This window comes from Scyliorhinus torazame, chromosome 17 (genome assembly GCF_047496885.1).
Source record: "Scyliorhinus torazame isolate Kashiwa2021f chromosome 17, sScyTor2.1, whole genome shotgun sequence".
Taxonomy (NCBI): domain Eukaryota; kingdom Metazoa; phylum Chordata; class Chondrichthyes; order Carcharhiniformes; family Scyliorhinidae; genus Scyliorhinus; species Scyliorhinus torazame.
In genome coordinates this window covers 11,041,448-11,057,028 of record NC_092723.1, presented here as the reverse complement: position 1 = coordinate 11,057,028, position 15,581 = coordinate 11,041,448, and the positions used below count along the sequence as shown (strand labels likewise).

The window sequence follows — 15,581 nt, the reverse complement described above, 5'->3', positions numbered from 1 at the left end:
TCGGTTTGTTCTCACTGGAACGACGGAGGTTGAGGGGCGACCTGATAGAGGTCTACAAAATTATGAGGGGCATAGACAGAGTGGATAGTCAGAGGCTTTTCCCCAGGGCAGAGGGGTCAATTACTAGGGGGCATAGGTTTAAGGTGCGAGGGGCAAGGTTTAGAGTAGATGTACGAGGCAAGTTTTTTTACAGAGAGGGTAGTGGGTGCCTGGAACTCGCTACTGGAGGAGGTGGTGGAAGCAGGGACGATAGTGATATTTAAGGGGCATCTTAACAAATACATGAATAGGATGGGAATAGGGGGATATGGACCCAGGAAGTGTAGAAGATTGTAGTTTAGTCGGGCAGCATGGTCGGCACGGGCTTGGAGGGCCAAAGGGCCTGTTCCTGTGCTGTACATTTCTTTGTTCTTTGAGGAATGCACTTGGTAAGCTGGAGGGCCTGGAGAATAGGTCCAGGAGGCAGAATCTCACAATTGTTGCCCTCCCTGAAGGTAATGAGGGATCGGATGCAAGGGCTTATGTGACGGACATGTTGGAGAAGTTGATGGGGGCTGGGGCGTTCCCTGGGCCTCTGGAATTGGACAGAGCGCACAGAGCCCTCGCGAGGAAGCCCAGAGCGAACGAACCGCCGTGGGCCATGGTGGTACGTTTTCACCGTTTCAAGGACAAGGAGCACGTTTCGCGGTGGGCCAAGAAAGAACGGAGCAGCAAGTGGGAGAACTGAGTTGCGCATTTATCAGGATCTGGGAGCGGATTTGGCCAAGATGCGAGCTGGGTTCAATCGGGCAAACACGACCCTCTTTAAGAAGGGGGTGAAGTTCGGGATGCTGTACCCAGCCCGCTTGTGGGTCACACATGAGGAACGGGACTTCTACTTTGAAACGCCAGACGAAGTACGGACCTTTATTAAAGAAATGAAGCTGGAGGCAAATTAAAAGACACTTAAGCCTTGGAGAAGTACTGTGACAGTGATTTGTGGTGCTGGATTGTAAAACTTTAAGTAGCTCGATGTGAAATAATGCGCTGTGTGGATGGTTAAAGGTTGATCTGTCTTGGAGGGGCATTGTTGGAGGGGGGGGGATGGGCTTTGAATTTAGTTCTGCTTTTTGGGTGACTATTTTTCTAAAGTGATTGTTTCTTCACTTTTTTTTTTGTTTGTTTACTGGGGAATATGATGCTTTTAAAATGTTTATTCATGTGGGGGTGAGAGAGGAGAGTACAACAGGGAGACAGACTGCTTGCTGCCAGGGGCGGGAGCTATCGAGTCAGCATGGGTCAGCTGACTCTCAGAAGCCCAGTGGGGGGTGGACAGGTGTTAAGAAGAATCGTGTCAGACAAGGGGGATAGGTACATAATGGTGAGTGGGAAGCTGGAGGGGGTGCGAGTGGTACTTGTAAACATATATGCTCCAAATTGGGACGACGTGAAATTTATGAGGCGGGTGTTAGGTAGATCCCAGACTTAGAATCACATAACCTGATCATGGGAGGGGACTTCAACGCAGTCATTGATCTGGAATTGGACCGGTCAAAATCCAGGACAGGGTGGAGGCTGGCTGCGGCAAAGGAATTGAAGGGCTTTATGGAACAGATGGGGGAGTAGACCCATGGGGGTTTGCACGGCCGAGGATGAAGGAGTTTTCCTTTTTTTCACATGTCCACAAGGTATAATCTCGCATCAACTTTTTTGTTCTGAACAGGGCGCTAATACCAAAGGCGGTGGATACTGAGTACTCGGCAATTGCAGTGTCGAATCATGTCCCGCACTGGGTGGATCTACGGGTTCATGTGGAGAGAGGGTAACGCCCGCTGTGGAGACTGGATGTGGGGTTGCTAGTGGACGAGGCGGTCTGTGGGCGGGTTAACACGTCCATCCAGAACTACCAGGAAACAAATGACACGGGGGAGGTCTCTGCAGCGACAGTCTGGGAAGCTTTGAAGGCAGTAGTCAGAGGGGAATTAATCTCGATACGGACCCACAGAGAAAAGGTGGAACGGGCTGAGAGGGATAGATTAGTGGAGGAGACACTCCAGGTGGACAGGAGATACTCGGAGGCCCCGGACGCGGGGCTACTGAGGGAGCGGTGGAGTTTGGGCTGTTGACCACAGGGAAAGCAGTGGAACAGTTGAGGAAGGCAAGGGGGGCGATCTATGAGTACGGGGAAAAGGCAAGCAGAATGTTGGCGCACCAGCTCAGGAAAAGACAGGCGGCCAGGGAGATAGGTAAAATAAAGAGTAGAGACGGTAATACTGTCCTGGACCCAGCGGGGGTGAACGAGGACTTTTATAGTAAATTATGAGAGTCGGAACCTCCGGCTGGGGTGGAGGGGATGAGGTAATTTCTGGATCAGTTGAGGTACCCGAGGGTGGAGAAGGACCTGGTGGAGGGGCTGGGAGCCCCAAGTGAGATTGAGGAAATAATCAAGGGGCTGGAGGGCATGCAGTTGGGCAAGGCCCCGGGGCCTGACGGCTTCCCGGTGGAATTCTCTCAGACGTTTTCAGAGATATTGAGCCCACTGCTGGTGAGGACATTTAACGAAGCAAGAGAGATGGGAGTCCTCCCCCCAACAATGTCGCAGGCCTCGATTTCATTGATCTCGAAACGGGAGAAGGACCCGGAGCAATGCGGGTCATACAGGCCGATTTCTCTACTGAATGTGGATGCCAAACTGCTGGTTAAAATACTGGCCACAAGGATAGAGGACTGTGTCCCGGGAGTGATAGGGGAAGACCAGACGGGATTTGTTAAGGGCAGGCAACTCAAGGCCAATGTTCGAAGATTTCTAAATGTTATTATGATGCCCTCAGAGGAGAGGAGGTGGTGGTAGCGATGGATGCGGAGATGCTTTTGATCGGGTGGAGCTGGGAAGGTTTGGGTTTGATGAGGGCTTTATTGACTGGGTGCGGTTGCTATCGGGAACCAGTAGCGAGTGTGTGTACGAACCAACTGAGGGCGGGATATTTTGAACTACACCGAGGGACGAGGCAAGGGTGCCCCCTCTCCCCGTTACTGTTTGCTCTGGCCATCGAGCCATTGGCCATGGTGTTAAGAGCCTCTAGGAACTGGAAAGGGCTGGTTCGGGGAGGGGGAGGAAGAGGAAGAGGAAGAGGAAGAGGAAGAGGAAGAGGGGGAGGGGGAGGGGGAGGGGGAGGGGGAGGGGGAGGGGGAGGGGGAGGGGGAGGGGGAGGGGGAGGGGGAGGGGTAGGCGGGGGGGGGGGGGTGCAGCACAGGGTCTCGCTCTACGCAGGTGACCTGCTCTTGAACATTTCAGACCTGTTGGAGGGGATGGGGGATGTAATGCGAACCTTGGGGGAATTTGGCAATTTTTCGGGGCATAAATTGAACATGGGGAAAAGCGAGATGTTTGCGATCCAGGCAAGAGGGCAGGAGAAGAGACTGGGAGAGCTGCCGCTTAGAATGGTAGGGAAGAGCTTTCGATATCTGGGAATCCAGGTGGCCTGGAAATGGGAGGTAATACACAAGTTAAATCTATCCCGGTTGGTAGAACAAATGGAAGGGGACTTTAAGAGATGGGACATGCTCCCGCTATCACTGGCAGGGAGGGTACAGACCGTGAAAATGACGGTCCCCCCCAGATTTCTGTTTGTCTTTCAGTGCCTCCCCATCTTCACCCCGAAGGCCTTTTTCAAGCGGGTGAATAAGATTATTTTGGGCTTTGTGTGGGCGAGTAAAACCTCACGAGTGAAGAAAGTGTTGCTGGAGCGCAGTCGGGGGGGCGGTGGGTTGGCGCTGCCGAACTTCTGCAATTACTACTGAGCGGCTAATATAGCCATCATTAGGAAGTGGGTAGTGGGGGAGGGGTCGGCATGGGAGCGGATGGAGGCGGCGTCATGTAAAGACAGCAGTCTGGGAGCATTGGTAATAGCACCTCTGCTGTTCTTGTCGGCCCAATACTCCGCAAGTCTGGTGTTAGTGGCAGCTCTGAGCATCTAGGGGCATTGGAGGAGATATGAGAGATTTGGACCCAGATTTATAACAACTACAGGTTTGTACCGGGTAGGCTAGATGGCGGGTTCCGGAGCTGGCAGAGGGCAGGAATTAGAAGGATGGGGGATCTATTTATAGATGGAAGCTTTCCCAGCTGCAAAGCTTTGGAGGATAAATTTAAATTGCCAGCAGGGAATGGTTTTAGGTATTTGTAGTGTACCCAATTCATTTTTCTTCCAGTTAAGGGGCAATTTAGCGTAACCAATCCACATAACCTGCACATCTTTGGGTTGTGGGGACGAAACCCACGCAGTCACGGGGAGAATGTGCACACCCCACACTGACAGTGACCCAGAGCCGGGATCGAACCTGGGACCTCGGCGCCGTGAGGCAGCTGTGCTAACCACTAGGCTACCGTGCTGCCCTCACCAGGCACACACGACAGTGGCTAGGATGAGCAAGTTTTTCGGGGTAGAGGATAGGTGTGCGGGAAGCCCAGCAATCATGTCCACATGTTTTGGGCATGCCCGAAGCTGAGAGGGTTTTGGCAGGGTTTTGCTAAGGCAATGTCGACGGTGCTCACGGGTGGTGCCGAGTCCGGAGGTAGCGATCTTTGAAGTGTCGGAAGATCCGGGAGTTCAGGGGGCGAAAGAGGCCGACGTCCTGGCCTTTGCCTCCCTGGTAGCCCGGAGACGGATCTTATTAATGTGGAGGGACTCGAAGCCCCGAGTGTAGAGACCTGGGTTAGTGACATGGCTGGGTTTCTCAGTCTTGAGAAAATAAAGTTTGCCTTAAGAGGGTCAATGTTAGGGTTCACCCGGAGGTGGCAGCCGTTCGGCGACTTTCTCAGGGAAAATGAAAAATGTCAGCAGATGCAGTATTCCAAGGGGGGGGGGTGGATTGTTGTTGTATGGTTGAGGCGTGTGAAGATTGGGTTGGGGGTGGGGGGGGGGTTATTTTACCATGTTGATGTCATTGTTTTTGTTACGGTTATAAAAAATTTCAAATACCTGGTAAAATATTATTTTTAAAAAAGGAATGCACTTGGGACAGTAACTCAATTGTCCAGAAGACTTTGACAAAGAGTCATCCAGACTCGAAAGGTTGGCCCCCTTCTCTCTCTCTCCACGGATGCTGTCAGACCGGCCAAGATAATCTTTATTATTGTCACAAGTAGGCTTACATTAACACTGCAATGAGGTTACTGTGAAAATCCCCTCGTCACCACACTCCGGCACCTGTTCGGGTACACGGAGGGAGAATTCAGAATGTCCAATTCACCGAACAAGCACGTCTTTCGGGACTTGTGGGAGGAAACCGGAGCACCCGGAGGAAACCCACGCAGACACGGGGAGAACGTACAGACTTCACACAGACAGTGACCCAAGCCGGGAATCGAACCTGGGACCCCGGAGCTGTGAAGGAACAGTGCTAACCACTGCGCTACCGTGCCACCCATTGTCCAGCATTTTCTGTTTATGTTTCAGATTCCAACATCCACAGTAATTGGCTTTTATTTATGTCCAGACGACTGCTTGGGATGTGGAATCTAGATCTAATAGTCCTGTCTTTCGAATCATTTCACTGTTCATCTAGTCTATCAGCTAAGTGAGCATGTTAATACAGCTAGTAATGATAACTCATTACCATTTGAGAATTTCTGGAGGGTGACAGCCAAGTTTGCTAAATTGATTCCAGAGATGAGGGATGTGCCTTTGGAAGAGAGACGAGCGGTTTAGGCCTGTAGAAGAATGGGAGGCGATCTAAGACGATAAAGGGGATTGGCAAGGTAGACGTAGAGAGGATGTTTCCTCTTGTGGGGCAATTGAGAACGCAAGGTCATGGTTTTAGGATAAGGGATAGCAGATTTAAAACGGAGATGAGGAGAAATTAATTCACGACCCCCGAGTGCAGTGGATGCTGGGACATTGAGTAAATTTGAGGAGACAGTCAGATTTTTAATTTGTAATGGGTTAAAGGGGTATGGAGAACAGGCAGGAAAATGGAGTTACAGCCGATCGTATTGAATGGCGGAACAGGCTCGAGGGACTGAATTGCGTACTCTTGCATCTAATCCTTATGTTCTTAAGTTGCCAGCATAAAGGTCAATAATTCTTTTGATGTGACTCAAGAATAGATGGGGAAAAATAGAATGCTAACTTCTCAAAATAGATTATCGACAAGCTAGGAAGCTCTCTGGGCATGACAAACCAAAGTTTACCAAAACAGCTGAAAAACAATTTGCTCAAATTTATAAAAATGCCGGGGGGGGGGGGGGGGGGGGGGGGGGGGGGGGGGGAATCCTGGTGATAAATTCTCCAACAAAGTTGCAATGTTGGCATTTTCATTGAAATTATAGAATGATGTGCATGTCAATGAAGATCAAATAATGCATGGTTGAATTAAAGTTATGCCAATTCCATGCTGATCACTCATTTTTTATGATAAGCTTTAATTTTTATGATGGATTTCACACCCTCAATGTGCTTCATAATCAATACTCCTGCTGTTGTTTTGGTAAATAGTCGCCATTTTGTGCACAGCAAGTCCTTCACATCAGCAGATGAAATCAATTATACAATTGGTTTTGTTCATGTTAGTTGAGAAATAAAATACAGGGTTTAATAGAATTATTTAGTTTTGCCTCAAAACAAAGAACGAAGGGTAATAACGTGACACTTTTGAGGGTTAAGAGAACTCCCAATTCTTCAACATGTTTGACTATTCGTCAGCACTTAGGTAAGCTTTGCCCTCAAAAATGTTCCCCTTGGGATTCCAAGGCTGTCAATGTCAAACATTATGACTCATTGCCTATACAATTACTCAAAAGTGTACAAAAACAAAAATACTAGCATCTAGAAAAAAATAATGTCATTTTCTGTTGTCAGAACTCAAATTATCATAATGCTAAATATGAACTTTTTCTTTTTCAGCTATGCATAGAACTGCTGCATACTTTCACCATTTTATGTTCTTAGTTTAGTTGTATCTGTGCCTTTCAATATTGCCTATTCATAAATCCTTGTAAAACAAATATTACTTTAAAAATATGCTTCTGGTATCCAATGAAGTTTTGTACTCAAAATTATTTATTTTCCATGTGTTATATGTATTTAAAACTTGTGTTTTATTTCTAAAATAGTTCACCTCGGAGACAGGCAGGAAGTGGAGTTGAGGCCGAGATGAGATCGGCCATGATCGTATTGAATGGCGGAGCTGGCTCGAGGGGCTGAATGGCCTACTCCTACCCTTGTGGTCATTTACTAATGGCATATGCTTCAGTGAGCACGAGGATTTCACAGCATAAAATGCTGATCAAATTTAATTTTCATGTGGCCACATTCTGGCTATAATCATGAAGATTTGGATTTGATTTATTGTCACATGAACCGAGGTACATTGAAAGTATTGTTCTGCGTACAGTCCAGACAGATTGTTCTATACATGAAAAAACATAGGACATACTTAAATACACAAAGTAAATATATAGACACCGGCATCGGGTGAAACATACGGAGTGTAGTACCACTCAGTAGAGAAGATATGCGACCAGAACAGGTCAAAGGCTAGGAATCATACAGCAAATAACTCACCTCCTGACTCCCCAAAGCCTGTCAACCATCTACAAGGTACAAGTCAGGCGTGTAATGAAATACTCTCCACTTGCTTGGATGAGTGCAGCTCCAACAGCACTCAAGAAGCTCGACACCATCCAGAACAAAGTAGCCCGCTTGATTTCGCCCCCTTCCACAAACATTCAAACCCTCCATCACCGACGAACAGTGGCAGCCGTGTGTACCATCTACAAAATGCACTGCAGTAACTCGCCAAAGTTCCTTAGACAGCACCTTCCAAACCCACGACCACTACCATCTAGAAGGACAAGAGCAGCAGATACCTGGGAACCCCCCCCACCTGGAGGTTCCCCTCCAAGTCACTTTGAAATATATCACCGTTCTTTCGCTGTCGCTGGGACAAAATCCTGGAACCCCCTCCCTAACAGCACAATGGGTGTACCTACACCTGAAGGACTGCAAAGGTTCAGGAAGGCAGCCACCGACACCTTCTGAAGAGCGACTACAGTTCAGTCCATAAGAAGGTCATGCAGGAGTCTGGTAACAGCGGGGAAAAAGCTGTTTTTGAACCTGTAAATGTATGTTCTCAGACTTTGTTCCTCCTGCCTAATAGAAGACGTTGGAAGAGAGAATAACCCAGATGGGAGGGGTCTTTGATTCTGCTGCCCGCTTTCCCAAGGCAGCAGGAGGTGCAGACAGAGTCAATGGATGGGAGGCGAGTTTGTGTGATGGACTGAGCGGTGTTCACCATTCTCTGTAGTTTCTTACGGTCTTGGGCCGAGCAGTTGCCATACCCAGGCTGTGATGCAGCCAGATAGGATGTTTTCTATGGTGCATCTGTAAAAATTGGTAAGAGTTCATGTGGACATGCCGAATTCCCTTAGTTTCCTGAGGAAGTATAGGCGCTGTTGTGCTTTCTTGGTCGTAGCATCGATGTGGGTGAACCAGGACAGATTGTTGGTGATGTATATACCTAGGAATGTGCAGCTGAAGGTCCCACATCATCAGTGATGTCTTGTCTGGGACTCATTGCTTGAGAGGGTGGTGGAGGCAGAGACCCTCATAATATTTAGGAAGTATTTAGATGTGCTCTTGTGATGCCAAGGCAGGCACGATTTCAGAAAAGCACCACGGGTAGCAAGTGAAACGTATGTACTGTGAACATAATGAGGTGTGTCAAGTGTTGAACACGTCCTTCCAACTTTTTGTGAGGCTGCAAATGTCTGATTAGTACTTAAGGTCAAATATCCTCAGTACATCAGGTCTGTTACGTGGTTTGAGCAATTTGAGAAATTATGAGCAGCATATTAGGTTAAATATGATCTAAATGCTGTAAAAATGTAAAACGTGACAGACTATTCCATTTATAAGTTTCTTGTATGTCAGATCGAACAAAAAGGCTTTGTGTTGCCTTCGGAAGCTGGGACATGATGGTGACTCACCACCTGTAGCTTCACCCCATCACCATTTTGCAAGTTGAGCTTGCCACTAGCAAGGTCCCACATCACCAGTGATGTCTGAGACTGGAACTCACTGCTTGAAAGGGTGGTGGAGGCAGGGGCCTTTATAATATTTAAGAAGTATTTAGATGCGCACTTGCGATGCCAAGGCATACAAGGCCAAGACCAAATGCTGGAAAATGGGATTAGAATAGTTAGGCGGTTGTTTTTGACCGGCGCAGACGCGATGGGCCTTTTCTGTGCTGTAGGCCTGCATGACGCTATGCCTCGTGTGATATTACGAGTGTGCTCCATTTAGAATAATGGACATGGTGAAAGAATCATTGGGTGAAAGTTTAACAAGTGCAGTGTTGTATTGCCGATCAACCAATATCATATATATTTGCAGAAAATGCAGTTCAACTATGATTTTTCCCAAGATGTCTGGTCAGGATTGGAAGTAGAATGATTCCTACAATTTTTGCGGGAAAGGCAACCCTGAAACCGTGGAAGTTTGCCAGTGCACCGCTGCACTAATTGATTCTTAGCCAAGGCTCCTCACACAAGGCCTGTAACTGAATCTAGGGGAACTGGAGCGTTTTCATTAGATCAGTGAAGGTTAGGAGATCCATACGATGTTTTCAAACCCCCATCAAAGACCCGCATCAGACGCCCATATCAGAGGCACCCCGATACCAGAAACAACCTCAATATCAGAGACCCCTGCCCCGCTGTGAACCTAACCAATGTTTATAAACAATAGGTGCTTTCACTTGGCAGAAAGAACTGCTTTTGATGTGGTGATGACCTGTTAACCCTAGCTATATGTTGAGAAACATTGTGGTTCGGTTCAGAGTAGGGTACTTGAGATTCATTCAAGCATGAAGAGAGATTAAAATAAATACTCCAGACACCTAGATGTCAGGATGCTGTTCCCCTGTCATTGCGGTGCACTAAAAACTATTTATCTTTGAAAGTGAATAGAAACCTCACAGATCAACGGGTCTAAGGAGGTTGAAAGTCTTGTGATGTGTTTTGGTTTTCTGTGAAATAACAGTGGTGTTTCTGATATGGGGGGGGGGGGGTCTCTGATATGGGGGTGGTCTCAGATATGGTGGGGGGAGGTCTCGGATATGGGGGGGGGGGTCTCTGGTATTGCAATGTGTAGGGAGGGGGAGGAGGGCGTCCTCCGAATACCTTGGGGACACCTACATTACATGCTTACCCCCTTGACCCACTGCGGGGTCCACCGCGTGAGAGACGCTGGAAAACACTTGCACCAATCCACACCTGCGTAAATCCTGTTCGGGAGAGCTGGAGCATCACGGAGGAGCGGCGAATCGGGTTGGCACAGGGCGTGTAGCTCGCCGCCACCGCCGGGGGATCGCAGCATCAGGCGTCAATCCTGTTTTTTTTGTCCAACGTGCGATTCTCCGCCACATCAGGAACTCTGCTGCGAGCAGCGGTGAATCCACCACCAGGATTTTTAGCAATCCTGAGGGTCACTGGGCAGAGTGGTGGAAGCAGAATTCATAACAGCTTTGAAAGAGAAGTTGATAAATCTTTGAAAATTAAATTTATAAAAGATCTTTGGGAAGGGCAGGGTTTTGGGACTCAATGGACAGTTCTCTTAGAGCCGTGTGGCCTTCTACTGTGCTGCAAAATGCATTTACTTTGAGCCATCAGATAGAAACAAAGTATTTCAATGTTATAATGTCTGCTTGGCTTAGCCATTACCTCCAAACTAGAAGAGTACCTGTCAGTCCCGTTGCAGTTTTGAGACCGTGATGTATGTTCAGAGGTGGCGGCCTTTAAACAGAGGCTCCATCTGTCATCTGTTGCTACAGGTCAGGTTATTGGAGAAGATGGATAAGCGATCTGTTTGGGAGAGCTTCCAGAGAGTCGCCACGTTCCGGCGCCATCTTGGTATCCTTGTTTTGGTATCCTGGGCGATATGCATTCTTCAAGCACCAACCTCCAAACCACCTTATATTTGGTTTCTTACTGGGTGACAAAATGGCTGCCATGTTAAGATTCTGAAACCAGCTCGGTAAATGGCGGATGAAAGTGGAGGAGGCGGAGAAAAATAAAGCATCTTGCACAAAGACTATAATTTAGAACTGTTACAATGTCTCATTCTGTACAAATAAATCCTGCACACACTTCTCTCTCTCCCTCTCTGAAGTAAATATGGAGCAATACGTTGACATTGTTTCCATGGCAATAGATTGAGCCACCCTGAGAAATTACCATAATCTTGCCGTGACCCATTGTGCAATGGGTTATCTTTTTAAAAAAATATATTTATTAAAGTTTTTTAACACAATTTTTCTCCCTTACAAACAATAACCCCCCGTAACAAAAAAAAATGAGAAATCGCGCAGAGCAAGATATATATACATGGCAAAATGATATATTTACACAGCTTTGTACACTGGCCATCTCCCGTACGTGCCAGTTTCCCCAACCCTTCATGTTATCTCTTGCTCATCCACCCTCCCAGGCAGTAATGGGTTACCTTTTTGATGATTCATCCGCTGTGACTGAAACCAACAACATTTTCTTTGAAAATTATTTTGGCATCCTCCCTATTTTTGCCACCTCTTCAAACTATAAGATACAAGATTGAATGCCCCCCCCCGCCCCCCCACCCCGAATGACATGCAAAGCATTTTGCTTCATATACTTTTTTCTCCAGAAAGCAACACAACCCAAGCAGTACTATTCACTTCAAGCCAATGTAATGTTCATAGATTATCATAGAATTTACAGTGCAGAAGGAGGCCATTCGACCCATCGAGTCTGCACCGGGTCTTGGAAAGAGCACCCTACCCAAGGTCAACACCTCCTCCCTATCCCCATACCCCAGTAACCCCACCCAACAGTAAGGGCAATTTTTGGACATCAAGGGCAATTTGTCATGGCCAATCCACCTAACCTGCACATCTTTGGACTGTGGGAGGAAACCGGAGCACCCGGAGGAAACCTACGCACGCACAGCAGCCGGAATCGAACCTGGGAGCCTGGAGCTGTGAAGCAATTGTGCTATCCACAATGCTACTGTGCTGCCCAACAGATGGCAATACTTTAGTTATTGTGGCACAGTGGTTAGCACTGCTGCTCACAGCGGCAGAAAAGTCCGACCACGTGCGAAGCTTGCGCTTACTCGTTAAATAATATTTTTATCGTTTTTTTACATTGGGATTCTAACCTAAATTTTTTTGACTATTTGGGAACTAATTAAACATAATAACTTAATTATAATTTAGAGGATATCTAAGCCAGAGATCGGAGGATATTATAGTTAGCTATCGCATTTCTATTAGAAATCTAGTGCTAGGAAACAGATAGTTGACAGTAACTTTGTAATTTAAAAAAAAAAAAAGTATTTATTAAAAAAAAAAAGACAAATTTTAATTTTAATTAATTGACGCAATGTCAGTTAGAGGGGTGCTGTGCTCTGACTGTGAGATGTGGCAGGTCCGGGAGGCTTCCAGCGTCCTGGATGGCTTCATCTGCAGAAAGTGCACCCAACTGCAGCTCCTCACAGACCGCATGGTTCGGTTGGAGCAGCAATTGGATGCACTTAGGAGCATGCAGGTGGCGGAAAGCGTCATAGATCGCAGTTATGTAAGTGTGGTCACACCCAAGGTGCAGGCAGAGAAATGGGTGACCACCAGAAAGGGCAGGCAGTCAGTGCAGGAATCCCCTGTGGTTGTCCCCCTCTCGAACAGATATACCCCTTTGGATACTGTCGGGGGGGATAGCCTATCAGGGGAAAACAGCAGCAGCCAGAGCAGTGGCACCACGGCTGGCTCTGAAGTTCAGAAGGGAGGGTCAAAGCGCAGAAGAGTAATAGTTATAGGGGACTCTATAGTCAGGGGAACAGATAGGCGCTTCTGTGGACGTGAAAGAGACTCCAGGATGGTATGTTGCCTCCCTGGTGCCAGGGTCCAGGATGTCTCCGAACGGGTAGAGGGAATCCTGAAGGGGGAGGGCAAACAGGTAGAGGTCGTTGTACATATTGGTACTAACGACATAGGCAGGAAGAGGCATGAGGTCCTGCAGCAGGAGTTCAGGGAGCTAGGCAGAAAGTTAAAAGACAGGACCTCGAGGGTTGTAATCTCGGGATTACTCCCTGTGCCACGTGCCAGTGAGGCTAGAAATAGGAAGATAGAGCAGACAAACACGTGGCTAAACAGCTGGTGTAGGAGGGAGGGTTTCGGTTATCTGGACCACTGGGAGCTCTTCCGGGGCAGGTGTGACCTGTATAAGATGGACGGGTTGCATCTAAACCGGAGAGGCATAAATATCCTGGCCGCGAGATTTGCTAGTGTCACACGGGAGGGTTTAAACTAGTATGGCAGGGGGGTGGGCACGGGAGCAATAGGTCAGAAGGTGAGAGCGTTGAGGGAGAACTAGGGAATATGGACAGTGTGGCTCTGAGGCAGAGCAGACGGGGAGAAGTTGCTGAACACAGCGGGTCTGGTGGCCTGAAGTGCATATGTTTTAATGCAAGGAGCATTACGGGTAAGGCAGATGAACTTAGAGCTTGGATTACTACTTGGAACTATGATGTTGTTGCCATTACAGAGACCTGGTTGAGGGAAGGGCAGGATTGGCAGCTAAACGTTCCAGGTTTTAGATGTTTCAGGCGGGATAGAGGGGGATGTAAAAGGGGAGGCGGAGTTGCGCTACTTGTTCAGGAGAGTATCACAGCTATACAGCGAGAGGACACCTCAGAGGGCAGTGAGGCTATATGGGTAGAGATCAGGAATAAGAAGGGTGCAGTCACAATGTTGGGGGTATACTACAGGCCTCCCAACAGCCAGCGGGAGATAGAGGAGCAGATAGGTAGACAGATTTTGGAAAAGAGTAAAAACAACAGGGTTGTGGTGATGGGAGACTTCAACTTCCCCAATATTGACTGGGACTCACTTAGTGCCAGGGGCTTAGACGGGGCAGAGTTTGTAAGGAGCATCCAGGAGGGCTTCTTAAAACAATATGTAAACAGTCCAACTAGGGAAGAGGCGGTACTGGACCTGGTATTGGGGAATGAGCCCGGCCAGGTGGTAGATGTTTCAGTAGGGGAGCATTTCGGTAACAGTGACCACAATTCAGTAAGTTTTAAAGTACTGGTGGACAAGGATAAGAGTGGTCCGAGGATGAATGTGCTAAATTGGGGGAAGGCTAATTATAACAATATTAGGCGGGAACTGAAGAGCATAGATTGGGGGCGGATGTTTGAGGGCAAATCAACATCTGACATGTGGGAGGCTTTCAAGTGTCAGTTGATAGGAATACAGGACAGGCATGTTCCTGTGAGGAAGAAAGACAAATACGGCAATTTTCGGGAACCTTGGATGACGAATGATATTGTAGGCCTCGTCAAAAAGAAAAAGGAGGCATTTGTCAGGGCTAAAAGGCTGGGAACAGACGAAGCCTGTGTGGCATATAAGGAAAGTAGGAAGGAACTTAAGCAGGGAGTCAGGAGGGCTAGAAGGGGTCATGAAAAGTCATTGGCAAATAGGGTTAAGGAAAATCCCAAGGCTTTTTACACTTACATAAAAAGCAAGAGGGTAGCCAGGGAAAGGGTTGGCCCACTGAAGGATAGGCAAGGGAATCTATGTGTGGAGCCAGAGGAAATGGGCGAGGTACTAAATGAATACTTTGCATCAGTATTCACCAAAGAGAAGGAATTGGTAGATGTTGAGTCTGGAGAAGGGGGTGTAGATAGCCTGGGTCACATTGTGATCCAAAAAGACGAGGTGTTGGGTGTCTTAAAAAATATTAAGGTAGATAAGTCCCCAGGGCCGGATGGGATCTACCCCAGAATACTGAAGGAGGCTGGAGAGGAAATTGCTGAGGCCTTGACAGAAATCTTTGGATCCTCGCTGTCTTCAGGGGATGTCCCGGAGGACTGGAGAATAGCCAATGTTGTTCCTCTGTTTAAGAAGGGTGGCAGGGATAATCCCGGGAACTACAGGCCGGTGAGCCTTACTTCAGTGGTAGGGAAATTACTGGAGAGAATTCTTCGAGACAGGATCTACTCCCATTTGGAAGCAAATGGACGTATTAGTGAGAGGCAGCACGGTTTTGTGAAGGGGAGGTCGTGTCTCACTAACTTGATAGAGTTTTTCGAGGAGGTCACTAAGATGATTGATGCAGGTAGGGCAGTAGATGTTGTCTATATGGACTTCAGTAAGGCCTTTGACAAGGTCCCTCATGGTAGACTAGTACAAAAGGTGAAGTCACACGGGATCAGGGGTGAACTGGCAAGGTGGATACAGAACTGGCTAGGCCATAGAAGGCAGAGGGTAGCAATGGAGGGATGCTTTTCTAATTGGAGGGCTGTGACCAGTGGTGTTCCACAGGGATCAGTGCTGGGACCTTTGCTCTTTGTAGTATATATAAATGATTTGGAGGAAAATGTAACTGGTCTGATTAGTAAGTTTGCAGACGACACAAAGGTTGGTGGAATTGCGGATAGCGATGAGGACTGTCTGAGGATACAGCAGGATTTAGATTGTCTGGAGACTTGGGCGGAGAGATGGCAGATGGAGTTTAACCTGGACAAATGTGAGGTAATGCATTTTGGAAGGGCTAATGCAGGTAG

At 47.7% G+C, this 15,581-nt stretch overlaps 1 protein-coding gene across 1 annotated transcript in view; it reads right to left on the bottom strand.

The window, feature by feature from the left end:
- The window catches only part of LOC140393710 (AMP deaminase 2-like), a 190,094-nt gene that overhangs the window by 161,806 nt on the left and 12,707 nt on the right, over positions 1 to 15,581 (bottom strand). The gene's annotated exons all lie outside the window — the stretch shown is intronic.